The sequence below is a fragment of the Cebus imitator genome, unplaced genomic scaffold (assembly GCF_001604975.1).
Source record: "Cebus imitator isolate Cc_AM_T3 unplaced genomic scaffold, Cebus_imitator-1.0 Scaffold227, whole genome shotgun sequence".
NCBI lineage: Eukaryota > Metazoa > Chordata > Mammalia > Primates > Cebidae > Cebus > Cebus imitator.
The window spans coordinates 937,595-953,793 of NW_016107542.1; the positions used below are offsets into that span (position 1 = coordinate 937,595).

The 16,199-nt window shown below is 41.2% G+C and overlaps 1 long non-coding RNA gene across 1 annotated transcript in view; it reads right to left on the bottom strand.

Moving 5' to 3' along the window:
• Positions 1–2,614: 2,614 nt before the first annotated feature.
• The window catches only part of LOC108281420, a 20,650-nt gene continuing 7,065 nt past the window's right edge, over positions 2,615–16,199 (bottom strand). The window contains exons 2-5 of the long non-coding RNA XR_005195236.1: positions 15,416–15,597; positions 6,510–6,633; positions 3,396–3,501; positions 2,615–2,653 (exon numbers count right to left, since the gene is read on the bottom strand). This is a non-coding gene — a long non-coding RNA (uncharacterized LOC108281420). The remainder of the gene's footprint in view (positions 2,654–3,395; positions 3,502–6,509; positions 6,634–15,415; positions 15,598–16,199) is intronic.

Genomic DNA, 16,199 nt, shown 5'->3' on the forward strand with positions numbered 1-16,199 from the left:
AAAAGAAAAGAAAAAAAAAAGAAAAAAAGCCCCCTCCAATATGGATGCCTTCCCTTAAATTTCATTTACCAACTCCTGCAGTGTCTTTTCCAGAGCTTGGTGGTCTGCTGAGTTTTCCCTCATGCAGGACCTACTTCTTTACAAATTTCTGAGCCAGACATTTCTGGCTTGATATTTAATATCTTTCATACTCTCCTTCTATATTTGCATTCTGCCTGTCTGGTCAAAACAGCAAAGCTCTTCACAAACCACTCTAGTGACTAAAGTCACCTTTTTCAGGTCCTCAGCTTCTCCCAAAATAGTGAGAAAGAGCAGTGCATAAACTGCTTTCCTCTTCCTGCCGCCTGGAGGGCCCCACAGTCTTGCTCACATGGCCCGTGGGGGAGATAAGCAATAACTGTTGATGTGTGCTTTTGTTTAAGAAAACCGGGCTGAACTATGCCTAAGAAAAATGACGCAGATTTTAATTTTTTTATTTTTATTTTTTTGGTGTACAAAAATTCCATTATTTCTAAACCACAGGAACCAGAGCCACATCTGGCAAGGGAAATAAAGCTGGAGATGTAAGGAAAGGATAGATTAGGAGAAGCCTTGAAAACAGGCAGCTGAGTTTGGATTTGATGTGGTGGGAAATAAAGATCCCTTAAGGGTTTCTGAGCATGGGAGTGATGTGATGAAAACAGTGATTAAAGATGATGAAATACAAGCAGGACAAACAGTCCCTCCCTTCAGAGTCTGAGAGGAGGCAGTGATCCAGGCTCAGGGGAGGTGGAGAAGGCAAGGGTATTTATTAGAAAAGAGGTTCATGATCCCATACAAATTAATTAACATGTGCACACCCCAAGTTACTACCTGTCTTTTGGTGGTTTTTTTTTTTTATGCTTTTACTATATTGGGAGGGCAAAAATAAACTCAGGAGGAAGCAAATCAAATATTTTCATTAAAATGATAATAAAATGTCATCCTTACGAATATAGAGGTTTAACTGAGTACCCCACTGAGCAAATGAGTTTCATTGCAAGCATGTGGAACAGTGTGCTGGGCTGAAATGGATTTCAGAAAAATTCATATTAGATCCTTATTCACAGAATTAAACAAACACAATGAACATGAAGTAGTTTTTTAAAGCAGCCTCCTGCAGAGGAAGGCCATATGACACAGCAGAAATGCTTGCCCTCAAAGCGGCAACTACTGCCCAAGAGTAAGCCTAACTCCTCACCTTCGAGGATGCAGAAAGCATCCCATCCTAGTCACGCTCTCCAGCGGCAGGAAGAGCGCGTCAACTATCATAAACAAACACTGTTTGCCTAGCTCCTACTCAGGAAACTGTATACCATAAGCCATCAAACTCTTTAACTCTGGCTGCAATTTTTAATGATCCAGAGACTTAAAAATTATTTCCATTTGTTTAGATCTGAAAACAGCCTTCGAGGACATCTAAATTCATCATTTAAGAATATTTTTAACTATACAACCCTTTTTTCAAATACATCTAATGGAAACAGAATGGATCAATATTAAAATGGGCTCCTTGGGCAGGGACTATGGTAAAAGACCCAGATCTCCATCTACTCATTTTCTCCCATTCCCTGTGTCTACCTCTACCTTGCAACTTACCCACACTGTGGCAGACCCCAGAACACTCCCCAGGGCTACAGAGAAAGGAGTCTGCAAAATACTGAAGGGTCTACCACCTCTTGTGTGTGCGGCTTCTTGTGACAGGTGAAAAAACTGAAACCCAGAAAGCTTAACACAGGACTTCCATTTCCAGCCATATGGCAAACTAAAGAACCTGGAAAACCTTCATCTAGAAATATGTGGAATGTTAGCTAAATACAAATATTCACTTAAATGCATAAAATGAACTCATGTAGAAAAACTTATCAGTTTGAAAATGGGCACAATCTGTGACCCAGCAGGTCCATGTCTATGTATGTATCCCAAAACAGTGTTTTTCAACTTGCCAGTGGAGATGCATCTCTGGGTTATAAAAGTACTTTCCTAAATTCCATAAAATCAATTTCCTAAATTACATACGGTGGTGTATGAAATAGTTCAGGTTAAACTGAATTAGAGGTTAAGTACAGTGGCTCACACCTATAATCCCAGCATTTTGGAAGGCTGAGGCATGTGGACTGCTTAAGTGCAGGAGTTTGAGACCAGCCTGGGCAATGTGGTGAAATCCCACAATTAAAAAACAAAACAACAACAACAACAAAAATTAGCTGGGTGTGGTGGCGCACACTGGTAATCCCAGCTACTCAGGAGGCTGTAGTGGGAGGATTGCTTGAGTCCTGGAGATGGAGTCTTCAGTGAGCCATGATTGCACCACTGCACTCCAGCCTGGGTGACAGAGCAAGACACTGTCTCAAAAACAAATAAATAAATAGTCCCAGTGCAGTGGCTGACACCTCTTTGGGAGACCAAGGCAGGAGGATCACTTATGGTCACGAGTTCAAGACCAGACTAGCCAACATGGTAAAATCCCATCTCTACTAAAAACACAAAAATTAGCTGGGCGTGGTGGCACATGCCTGTAATCCCAGTTACTCAGGAGGCTGAGGTAGGAGAACGGCTTGAACCGGGAGGCGGAGGTTACAGTGAGCTGATTGCCCCACTGCATTCCAGCCTGAGCAACAGAGAGAGACTCCATCTCAGAATAAAATAAAATAAATAAACAAAATTAGAATTAAGTAGAAAATAAATGTAAATATTCTGAGAAACTTTTGTTCCATATATGCATACACATACATAAATGTAGCACAGGCATGCGCTGGGTTTCCAGGTAGCTATGTGGACAAAACATTTTGAAAAATGCTATTGTAGAGAAGCTTTTGCATGTTAGGACAAGGAAATGTACAAGAACAATCATTGAAGCATTGTTCATAATGGTGAAAAATTAGAAGCAATCTAAGTGTTCACCAACAGAAAACAGACAACCATATAGTGGTCTGTTCCTGAAACAAAGCAGTTCAAATGAATGAACTAGAGCTAAATTGTTGAAATCGAATGTTAAATTAGATAACAAGCAAGTGGTAGAATATGTGTGGTATGTTTCCATTTATTTAAAATTTTTAAACATGCAAAATGACAGTACATATTGTGGAAAGATGCATGTGCATGCAAAAAAAGACTGAAAGCATGTGCGTGCAAGATAGTGTTTATCTCCGGGATGGAAGAAAAAGAAAGGGAATTAAGATGTCTGCAAAGAACTTTATGTCTAAAGCAAACCCATCAAAATGTTAGGATTGCCTGAGACTGGGTGGTAGGTCACAGAGTTTTGTGATTTCATTCTACTTTTTTTTGTTGATTAACTTCCTGTGTCACCTGTGTCCATGACCCACGTGAGTTCATTTTACACATTGGCACATTTGACATTTTTTAAAGTCACTCACCTGCGGCCAGAGAGCTGATTGGCAGAGTATTCTGGTCTAAGCTGAGGGTGGGATCCTAACTGATTCTCAGTCTTGTCTTCCTTCCGCATGAGTCTCAGTTCATGATCTGTTTGCAAATGAAAGGATTTGCATCATTTGGGCCTCATCTTGGTAATTTATTTTTACCTGAGAGATGAGGCTCCCCACAGTCCACCGAGGCCACATCTGCTCTGGCAAGAAAGAGCACAAAGCACATTTGCTTTGTGAAGGCTGAGCTGTTACTTCACAGTTTGTTACTTGGCTCTGTTTCCCAACTTCACTTTGCATTGCAACAAAATGCTAAGCCACTGAAAGGTCAGTGGAAAGATGATCTAAACATGCCAAAAATATCAGCAGAGAGAGAAAGAAACACAGAGGGGAGGGAAGGGAGGAAAAAACAGCTTTGAAAGGGAAACAGACTAACACAAAAAGCCATCAAATTAAAATCAGAATATTGCTGAGAAACCACACGACAAGCATCAGGTGGGTTTTAGATGATGGGAGTAACTGGAAATAGCAGCATTTTTATAGCCTTTGATCACAGATACACAAACCGACAGGAGGAAGTTTGTTAAGGTTTGTTTTAGTCTATCTGAGGACAAAAACAAGACAAATGATACCTTGGCAACAACTGGAGAATCATAACAAGAGAGATTTATGGGGCTTTGGAAAAGTTCAGGGCAATGGTTTTTATCATTGGCTCCTTTACACTCTTTGAGTTATATAAAAGGCTCTTATTTCTGTTCCTTCTTTTAGACTAAATAAATACATAATCATAACATCCAGGTCAGCTTTAGCTTTTCAAGTGGGTGAGTTAAAGCCTTCTGCTTTGTTGACAGGGGTGGGGTCAGAGGGGTGATACTGGCAGAAAATGAAGACAAGCCTTGTAGTATAAGGTCCAGAGCAATCATTCCCCAGGGTTAAGAAATAAACTGTATGTGATTCTATCTTTTGGACACCTCTTACCCTGGCATGCCCACTGTGTCCATGAACTATGAACATATTCCTTTTGTACTTCTGGTGAAAACTCAGCTCTGTGACAGAATTCCTTGTTTCAAGAGCAAAAGCAGCAGCAACAATTAATATTTATTGAGCACTTTACTCTCCTAAGTTTTTTAAATTTTTTTAACCTCATTTAGTCTTCACCTTCTCAGGAAGGTACTATAACTAGCCCCTTTTATAGATGGAAAAACTGAGACATAGGAAGTTTAAATAATGTAGCTCAGGTCATCTAAAGCGACAGAATCAGAATTGGAGTAGCCACTGGATTCTAACAGCTTGAGCTTTTCAGAGCCACACCGTGCCTGGGAGTTGGTATTTAAGACAAGGAGGAGCAGCTGCTGAGATGACAGAACTGTTATGTTAGCAGCCGTGAGGCCCCTGCTCCAGCTACGGTGGTTCCAAGAGGGAAGTGTTTACATGCCAATGAAGGTGAGGGTACTGTCACTAAAAATCAGAATCCTTTCTTTAGATTTTCTAGTAATCCACAATATCTGCTTCCCGAATAAAGCAGAGACTTTTCAGGGCTATATATCTTGCCCTAAGTTATAGCTAATTTCCTGCTGTGCTCTCAAAGTGGAGAAGGACTTGGAAATGCTATTGAATAAGAGGCAGAAGATTGAAGCTTGAGTTCAGGATTGCCACCTACTAACTGAATGGACTTAACCTTTCTGGGCCTCGTTTTCCTTATGTGTAAAATGAGAAAAATAATGCCCACTACACTGGATGGTGAGAACCAAACCACACAGAGGCATGCAGAGGCATGGAGAACTTTGATGGCACACATCGTTGACATGCAAGGTTTTTTTTTTCTTTGTTCTGTAAGTCAAAGAGCACATTACCACCAAATTCTAACACCTATTACAGGGACATGGGAATCCCAAAGAGCCTTCCTTTGTAGTATTATTATTAACCTTGGTCAGGTCATGCTCCTTTTTTTTTCCATCTGTAAGAGGTTGGATATTAATTACCAAGTTTGCCTCCAACTTTGGTATTTTGTAGTTTTGTGTTCCAGGTGTAGGAAAACCAAACCCAGGGTTTCTAAATGGCAGGTCGGGCACTTCTAGGCAACTTTACTCTTCTAAGGTGAGCAATCACATTCCTCACATCCCACCACTCACACAGGAAATCTAACATCTAATATAATTACAGTGATTCCAATGGCCGGCAAGTTCAAGTGTTAGAGAAAAAGAACACTGGATTGTCTACCAGAGCTGGGTGGATATTCCATTTCATAGGCAACTTGTTAGAAGGGGGTGGTAGCATGCTGACACTTTTGTTCTGGGTTAGGCCAGACCCATGAGGAATGCAGGACATTGTGAGCTTGGAAGGAGCTTCTAGCCTTGTGATCTCATATGACTGCTTCACTGATAAGTATCGCTTGAAACTGATGTCAGGTATGACCATCACAGGGCCCTAGCAGGCTTCCTGACTCTCTGCAAGGTCTCTACAGAGGGGACTCTCAAGCACTAGACAATGTCAACAGGGGCAGTCATAACTTGAAGGGGTAACTGGAGCGTGGTCCTGTGGCAGCTGTGTGCTAGCTGAATGCCCTCCCAGTCCCTCCAGAGCAGGGCTGACCGCATTCCAAGGGAAGCTAGTCCTCTGGAGAGCATAGGAGCTGCAGCTTGGAATAATGAATCCATTCTCAAAAGGAAAGAACATGAGGGAATCCGTCACTCTGGTCAGAGATTCCACTACATAGATCACTCCCAGTGGTCTGACCCCCTGAGCTCTGCCAGCCTCAAGCAGATGATGGGACAGTTCACCTATGCAACAAGAAGCCCAGTCAGCAGCATCGAGATTCATCATGATGCCAGTGGGCTGAGTTGCTGGCACGTTACCAGGAGATGAGCATGGGTAGCTTCCCCAGGCCCTGTGCAGTGGGCACCACTAACAGTTCATTCTGGGTCTTCAGCAGGCCATGTTCATGCCTGGCTTCACAATTCCCTCCTGAAACGCATGGTCCTCAGCCTTGCACAGCTGGCTGCCTTCTGCAACTCAAGTTTCAATTGAAATATCACTTTCCTAGGCCTTCCATGGACACAGCCTCCCCAATCCTCTATCATAACATGCTGTTTTCTATTACTTACAGACCTTTCCGATATCTGAAGTGATCCCATTCATTTGTTTTTCATGGTTATTTTCCATTTTCTCTTTTAGAATGTGAGCTCAGTCGGAGCCAAGATTCTCTCTGTCTTCACCAATCAATCCTCAGGACCTAGAAAAATGTCAAGCAGATAATGGGGAGTAGTAAAAATCAGTAGAATGAGTTAGTTAATTGTATCTAAGACAGGTGTGCAGTGGAAAGAACAGGGTTTCTCTCTCTATGCTCTAAAGCAGTGGTGAGATTTCAAGACTTTGGGGTTGCTTTGGTAGATACTTTTGAATAGCTAACCATGGTAGGTGCCATCTCCTCTTCTTCTGTCCCATAAAAGATCTGAGAATCATCCTCTGAGCCATAGGAATTGGCTCCTGGCACCCATGTTTTTACTATATAATTTTCTCATTTAGGAATGTTTTTGGTTGCAGGTAAAGACAACAATAACAACAACCTATTAAAGTACGCTGTGATGTCAACAAATAGGTTATCATTTTTCTCAAATAAGAACAAATCAGGAGGTATGCTGTCCAGTGTCAGTGCAGCAGTTCAACCATACAGGGACCTTGGCTGTTTCTCCTTTGTGCTTTCTATTCTTAGCACACAGCTTTCCTCTCCTACTGTCACATCATGATTACAAGACGGCTGCTGAATCACCAGGCATCACACCTGAATTCCAGAGAAGGAGAAAAAGCCATGCCCAGTAAATCTGTTGTTCCTTTTAATAAGAAAGACAAAAGCTTTCCCACAATCATATCCAACTAACTTCTATTTATATCTCCTACATTAGAACTAGGTCACAATGCCACCCTCAACCAATTACTGATAAAGAGAAATGGGATTACTATGACCGGTTTAGATGATCAAAATTCATCCTCTGGGACTGGAGTGGGATCTGTCTTCCCTGATATCAAGCTATTGTCACACTCTCCTGAACAAATTGGGATTCTAACAGGAAAAATGAGAGAGACACAGCTGATTAGCTATGCTACAGCTAAATGAACTAGAGTGGGCATTTGACCAGTAATTGGGGCTATACAATTCTCTTTGCCAAGAATTACAGCTGAGACACAGACACAGAGAAAAAGGCAGCCTGCAATGTCGGGCTTCTGAACCTTCCTGAGATGTGGTTGTTTAAATTCTTTAAATTTTATCTTAAGTGTCTTACCCTAAAAGTGTATTCTTTTCCTGAACCAAGTTCAAGGTGGTTTATTTTGTTTTAAAACAAAGGGTCTTTGTTATAGCAGCATCTAACTAGAAACATTCTGAGTGGCTCTATCAGGCCATGCTGCATGGTTTTACGGGGTCTCAGACAGTCATTCACACCTCCCTCAGGAACAGCAGGGCCCTTTGCAGCAAACCCTCTGCTCCTCCTGAGGTGATCGGAATACTGCAGACATTATGTCATCAGCCTGACAAAATCCCCAAATCCTCCTTTTCCTTTTCACCTTCAGACAGCATTTGTTGAGGTCCCAAGTGAACAGAGAGGCCTTTGGACACTAAAGGCCTGTGTGGTGCGGATGGATGGAGGTGGCACAACAGCATCCACACTAACTAGTGGAGCACTGGGACTGCTGAGACGTCACATCACAAGTTCATGATAAAGGCCAAAAACACACCAGACCTTCTGATCGTTAGCCCAGTGCTCTTTTTCTCTCCTAAAGCACCTGACTATCTAGATCAAACACAAATACATTCACACAGTCATCCACACCCCCACAATGAGGAAAGACTATAATGGGAAAAGCCTGCCCAGCCCAGCTTAGGATTCCCTTCCTGTTAAAAGCCACAAGGAATGTTTGGGGGCAGATGATAAGGATTACCACTCACCTGTTCTATATGGACCTCTCCACAGATCTCTTGCTCTGTCATCTCTAAACCTGATCTAAATTCTTTGTTAATGTATATCTTTTCCCAACTTCTGCAAAATTTAGACAGGGTTTCTCAAAATGTGTTGCTTGCAGCTTACGGGTGTTACATGAACAAATGGTTCTGTGATCAGATAACTTTTGGAAACACCTGGTTAAAGAAAGTTAAATGGCTTTTTCATTGCCAGACATTACAAAGCTGTCAGTACTCTGATATGTGTGATGAGTATCTAAGAAAGGGATGCAGTATGTGGCATTTTCCAAAGGTGTTTGATCACTTAATCAAGTTTTTTTCTTGACATATATGAAAGGCTGATCATCTAAGGGATGGGCTTTGGGAGACACTGCTGGTGAGGAGGATTGCAGGTGTACATCCTAAAACCTACTACCTCTAAGCACCAAGAGACATAGTCTGTGACTTGGTTTAGTAGGGAAGGCCCAAACTTAGGTATACCCTAGTAAATACTGCTAGAGAGTTAGAACTGCCACTTAGCTCACAGCGCGTGAGTCCTGCATTACAGCTGCTACGCGGGGTAGAAGCACATTGCGAGAGTATACTGTTTTCTTGGACTAATCATGTTATTTCTCTCAGCATTAGGTTCCCCTCCTTGAAAATAAGCATTTTAGGCCATGTGAGAATGGCAAGAATGAAGTCATTACTGGAGAGTTTAATACCCTGTTATTTTCCTTCTGTTCCAACCTTTAATCCACAAAGCTCTGGTTGATGTGAGGGTGACAGGCTACATTGAACTCAGTCACCTGACATGAATTAAAAACTTATTTATTTTGTCTAGATTCACCTTCCTGAAAAGACCACTTGGTACAACATAAAAATAGCCTCCCTACCTGTATGCAGACATATCCCTAAATATCTGGCACTGATTCCATTGCCTCCTAAACTTTATATGCTTCAAGTATCCCTGAACGACAACATAATTTCAGGAGAATTAAATGCCTGGGTTGACAACGGTCCTGCCAAAGCTTCATCCATAGGACCTCCAGAAAGGAAAGCTCCTCTCCCTGGAAGACTGTTTTTCAGGGGTAGAGAAAGTCAAGTCAAAGAAGAGAATAACTGAGCAAACTCATTTATCATCACAATTTAATAATATAAACTGTATTCATTAAATAAGTCTGAGAGAATTTCACGTCTAACTCTAAAGGCTCAACATTAATAGCCATGTGATAATAAAAAAAATTCACTGTTTATCTTCATCCCCAGAATGAGTATGTTCAGGTTATAGTAACAAGGATCATAACTTCTCTAAATTTACTTTGGCCTTATATTCCCCTAAATGGAATCGTTTGATGTGTCTGAGAAAAGTTGATGTTTTAACCACACGCTTGTCTCTTAGGTCTGTGAAAGAGGGAATGGTCTCTACAGTAACGGGAACAAGAATATTAAAAGGCACAGTCATTTAACAGGAAAAAAAGGAACAAGAGCCTCAGAGGACCAAGATTCTAGTCAGTTTCCAGACAGTTGATGTGCTTAGGGGTTGGACTGCGTCCACCATAAAATTCATATGTTGAAGTCCTAACCCTCAGTACTCAGAATGTGATCTTTGAAAGAGAAGGTCTTTACGGGGGCAATCAAGTTGAAATAAGGTTATTAGAGTAAACCCTAATCCAATATGACTGGTGTCCTTCTAAGAAGAGGAAATTTGAATACAAACATGCAAAGAGGGAGGATAATGTGAAGAGACACAGAGAGAAGATGGCCATCTACAAGCCAAAGAGAGAGGCCTGGAACACACCCTTTCCTCACAGCCCTCAGAAGGAACCCCTGTGCCAACCCCTTGACCTGTGGATGCTCCGTCTCCAGAACTGTAAAACAGTAAAGTCCTGTTGCTTAAGTCACCTAGTTTGTGATACTTTGTTGTGGCAACCCTGACAAACTAATACAGCTGTGTTCCTGGGTAAGTCTTTTAATATCTCAGGGTCTCAGTCTCCTCATCTATAGCATTAGTGGGTAGATGGTCTTTGAAATTGCTTTTATCTATAAAGGTTAGTGATCAACTATGCAGGCAGCCTCTCTCCAATTCTCTTGAGATGTACACGAGTACCAACTTCTGAGAAAAGCTTTCCGTCTAATGTACAGATCAGCGGATTATAGACGGGTTGAAACCAGCTTTGATTATCCCATCTAGCCACCCAAATTTATATTTCAGTAATGACTTTAGTAAGCAAAATAAGAAGGAAAGGAGGCTCATAGTCTCCTGTGAAAGGCTACAAACTCACAGTTCATTTCTTTTTAAAAGAAATTCACCATCTGGAAAAACTGACTTCTAATAGATGCTAATGGAGGTGCTAGGGTGGGTTCAGGCAAAAAGATCAATAACAAATGTAAATTTCATGATGTGGTTCTCCACCTCTGTCAAGCAAACAATAAAAGCACGCATTTTGTGCTCTCTTCACAACTCGTTTCTGGGCTGTCTCTCACTCAAATGTTTTTCATGAAAGGAAACATGTTTTAGGCAAAACGGTTAAACTTCTGAGTGTTACTATCCTGTTCCATCTCACCAATAAAACAGTTAATAACAAAGACTTTTTGCAACATTTATCAACCTCTCATCAGCATGTATCATCTTGGTAAAATCCCAAACTATTAATGCATCTTCAAAGCCTAGAATACAGTATTAATGTCAGAATCATAATGGGTAAGAGGAACATTTTGGCAACAAAAATTGTAATTCTAAATGCTATAAAACAGAACTAATGTTCTAGCTCCCCTTCTCTGTACCTTATTGAATATATACTTTCCTGCCAAAGGAAACAGGAAGATAAACGTCCTACTCCATAATACAATTTTATCATTACAAACCAGGGTCACCTTCTTAAGTAGCTGAACAGCTGGCTTAGCATCAAATATACTAAAACAAAACTCAACATACTTTGCAAGCATACATCCAACATTTAAATGGATAATGCTTGTATCAGTCAGGATCTCAGCGAGACAGAACACTCATCTTAGGATAATTCAAAGAAGGTTTATTTAATAAGAAACTTTTTACAAGGGTGTATACAGGATGTAATAGAACCACAAGGGTTTGCAGGCAAAAACTAAAGATTAGAAGCTGAAGTGCTTACACCACCCTTATGCATAAGGAGACAAGGAGGAGTTGCCAGACTGGGAAGGAGAAAGTCATGTTGAGAGGACTGCCTAGAAAGGAGATATCGCCCCAGGTGGGCTTCCAAGGAGTGAGTGAGGTGAATCAATGCCCTGAGTTCACTTACCTGACTCCCTTCAATTTCCTCCCAGGACACCCCATTGATCAAACCCAACTATAGACAGAAAGAAGAATGTCCATTACTGTGTTCTATGAGGGTCAGGGGGAGTAGATTTGGAGGGCGTGATAGGACAATATACAGCAGAGTGCCAAATAAACCCAACAAACTCATTGGCATACTGTTTGTAAATTTTGAGAGTAGAAAGATGTCTACTCCTGTTCACCATTTTAATCCCAGCTATGTCATTCCAATACCAACAAATTATGTGATTCATCCTCCAGTGGAGGGTGTCCACGTTCTAGGCATCTTGAACAAAGCACTGGTCAAAATGCATAAAGCAAGGAAGGAATGAAGTAATTTATTAAAAATGAAAGTACACTCCACAGTGTGGGAGCTGGCCTGAGCATAGGTGCTCAAAGGCCCTGTTGCAGAATTTTTGGGAGTTTAAATACCCTCCAGAAGATTCCACTGGTTACTTGGTGTATGCCCTACATAAATGGAGAGATGAAGTAAAGTGACAAAGTCATTTACTCAGCGTACATCCTATGGAGAGGGTATTTCCTGGCATAGCTAAAGTGTGAATTGGCCTTATGTTTCCTGCTACCAGACCCCATTTTCCTGCCTCACTCTGAAGCCAACTGGGTGGCAACAATTCAATTTGATTCAGACACTAGCTACTCTGAGTTAGTCTAGACCCCACACAGTAAGGGTTCGGTTCCATAAGAAGCCCTCTCTTTAGATGCCAGCTGTACATGATGTGTCTAGGCTACCTGCACTTCTGCCCAGTCTACCACAAATTTGGGGGTTTCTACAACTTCTCCCCAGGTTCAATAGTTTGCTAGAATGACTGACAGAGCTCAGAAAAGCTCTCTACTTTCAATTATACTTTTATCATAAAGGATACAATTCAGGAACATCCAAATGGAAGTGATGCATAGGGCAAGGTATTGGGGCAGGGAGGGGACACAGCTCTTCCATGCCCTTTCTGGGTAAGCGCCCTCCCATTATGTCAATGTACTCACCAACCAGGAGGCTCCCTTAGCCTTATTGCTTCAGAGTTTTTACGGAACCATCATTACCACGTAGACACAATTTACTAAATCATTGGCCATTGGTGATTGAACTCAACCTCCAGCCCCTCTCCCCTGTCTGGAGTGGGGAAGAAGGCAGTGCAGAGCTGACAATTCTAACCCTCTAATCAGGTGGTTGGCACCTCTGGTGACCAACCCTTATCCTGAAGCTATCTTAGCACTGCCCTATCTAGTCACCTCATTAGCATGCAAAAGACACTTTATCACTCAGGAATTTCCAAAGGTTTTAGGAGCTCTGTGCCAGAAACTGGGACAAAGACCAAATATATATTTTTTCTCATGTTACACCAACACATTATATTACATAGGGCCTGGCTTGAACAGGTCCTTTAGGAGAACGGTTTTAGCCCTTCTCACACACTCATAGACCACCTCTCTGTGGAAGTGGGGTGCCTTTCACCCTGAGCAACAATACTAAATGGATTCCTGAATTTCTTCTGAGTGTCCTCTCTGGCTAATGCATCCTCTGTGCATGAGACGCGTGCTTTGATCAGTAAGCACACATATCAACACTTCAGGCACTGACCAAAAAAATGCAGCCAAGAATAGATTGTGATATACAGCTTGCAAAAGTTTGCTGGAGACTCTTGATACCGGAAAAAACTGCCTAAAGCCATTGTTCTAAAGCCAGTTGATCATCCTAAATAACCAGGTAGGGAGGGGTAGACAGGTGGGTCACTGGAAGGAAAGATAGCAAGAGAGAATGGGGTGGATGTCTAGGCCCCACTAAAGGGAGGGACTTTTAAAAGCCACACCCTTTCCCCCTCCCCCAATCATACAGCAGTAAAAGGTAAATCAATTATCCTTTCCATATCTCTAAACTATACTTAACCTGGATTAGGTACATTAAAATAACATGGAGAATCTTTTCCAAATATTCTGAACCTCCCCTCCCCCCTTTACCCCACCTCTTCTTCAGTTAAGATCCACTGAGCTCTACTTCTCTATTATACTCAGCTACTAAAAAGAAATACATTTGGGTCACATATCTTAATTCCCTGCTGACATACTCTAATGGAATTAATATTTAACAATACACACTTGACTTAGATCAGAAATGTCTTACAGGAGTCACCTATGTGAATTTTACATTGTTTTATCTTCTGGAAAATCATACTTTCAGTCATCTGACACATTATCCCACATCCATTACATAAACCCTTCACAAAAATTCCATGTCAGAAGAGAGATGGTCCCCCCAGCAGAACATGTCTGTGCCTTTCTAACAGACAATCGTAATGACAGAATGCAAAGCAGTGCCCCAGTGCCTCAGCTGCTAGGAAACAAGCCTTTTTTTTAGAAATAACTGTGCATATTTATAAGGATCCTTCAAAATGGAGCCTTCTAGGACAATGCTGTCCAACAGAACTTCCTGTGATGATGGAAATGTCCTGTACCCACACCGTCCAATTCAGTAGCCAGTAGTCACATGGCTAGTGGACACTTACAATGTGACTAGTGCCACTGAAGAATAAAAATAAAATTTTAAATTTTATTTAATGTCAACTAATTTAAACAGCAGCATGTGGCTAGTAGCTACACTGAACAGCATGATTGTAAGGTTACTTCTTTTTTTCAGACTTTGCAGTTGGTACTTACACAGAAGCAAAACAATGCAAAATTTTGATGGTAGTTTCAATTTAGGTGCAAATATTATGTTTAAATTATAAGACTGTCATTATCTTTCAGTAATACGGTTTGAAATGATTTGCACTTAACCGGCCTTGAATACAGAAGCTTAGCTGCTCCCAACAAAGAGGAGAAGTCTCACATCCTCTCTCTGGGGCAGACTTATTTAACAGGTTATGCCTCTGGCCTGGGCTGATGACAGAATTGCTGACCTTCTGCTGAACAGTGCCACCGCCATACCCCACCTGAGAGACCGGGGGGTATAACAAGAATAAATGTTATAAATGATAATAACATTTATTCTCCCCTGAGCTAGGGAGGGACCCATCAACATTCGAAACCTACCTGGTAGAAGGAGGGCAGAAGGTGGCTTTAAAGCTTGCTTTGTTTAATTCACACATGGTGAATGTGCTCTCTGTTTAAGGAAGAGCCCAGTGGGTTTGCAGATTTCTCAACTTGGACACTATTGACATTTGGATCTGATAATCCAATTGTTGGGGGCTGAATGGTATTTTATAGGATGTTTAGCAGCATCACTGGCTTCTACTTATTAGATTCCATAGCATCCCCCATCCCTCCCAGTAGCAGTATTTGAATATTTCCGCAGGAAACTGTCAAATGTCCTCTGGGGGGCAAAATCACCCTGGATTGAGAACCACTGACCTAAACAACAAGGTTTTAGGCTGAGGACAACTTAAGAAAGGAGATCCGATCTCACTTAGTTTTTCTGGTTTGCTTTATTATAATTTTTTAAAATCTCCAGTACCTAGCAGAAGCCTGATGCATGATATGCATTCAAGTAAATATTGCTTAGTTGAATGAATAAAAAGCCACTGTTAACATATTTTTAACCTTTAAAATATCTACTTCAGTGCCGCCATATTGTAACACGCAATCAACAAGTGTTTTCTGGTATGTTAATATTCTCACAGGTGTTAACAAAAAGCAAGAATTCCTACCTAATGACTATTTGAGGAAGAAAAATGATAGGAAAAATAAATCTTTTGCATGCCTTAATGTGCATAAAGCCATCTTCCTGACCTGTTAGGATTTTAAGTTAATAGTGTAAGTCTAAAAATATAGTCTTACCATTTCCAAAGGAAGTGCCATAATTGCAAGTGAAAAAGCAAGGCTCCTTGACCTCTCCACCTCCTCTCTTCACCAAAGTTCATCTGGGTGCTGGGTGAGTAAAACTCCTTTCTCACTGACTGTGGGAGCCAATCTTCTCCAGCACCAGATACAATCTCCATCAGCCCAGGCTGCCAGCTTCCCTGCAGGAGAAAAATAGATGGCTTGGTTCAGTTTGTGGTTCCTGAACCTTTACGGTTGATTTGCCAGCAGGTAATGCTTTTATCTCATTTGTCACAATCAAATTCTGCAGAATAAATCTACTACCTAATTAAAACTAAACGCTTTGCACCTAAAATTTAGGAGATGTCTCATCTCCAAGTATATATGGGATAGCATGGCAGAGAGAAAATAAAGGCATTTCCACCACGTACAGATTTAAACCGACAATATATTTAGCATAATCTGCCCTTCACTGTCTCTTTACCTAAACTCTTTATGGCATTTTAAGCTTCTTGGACAAGATTTTCTATTTAATGAGAAATATCACTAAGTTCCATATCACTGGTTGTACATTTAAAGAACTGCTGCATTCAAACAACCAAAATCATTAAGGCACACTGCTATTTTTATCAGGGATAAGGTCAGAGCATTTATTATAATTAAACAAAAGAGCAGAAGGAAGAAAGAATAGTGGTTTGCTGGAGACAAATTAGAACCACCTGGGAGGTGTTTAAAAGTCCCAAGGGTCAGGACACACCTCAGATCAAGTAAATCAGTATTTCTGGGGTGGTACTCAGTCATT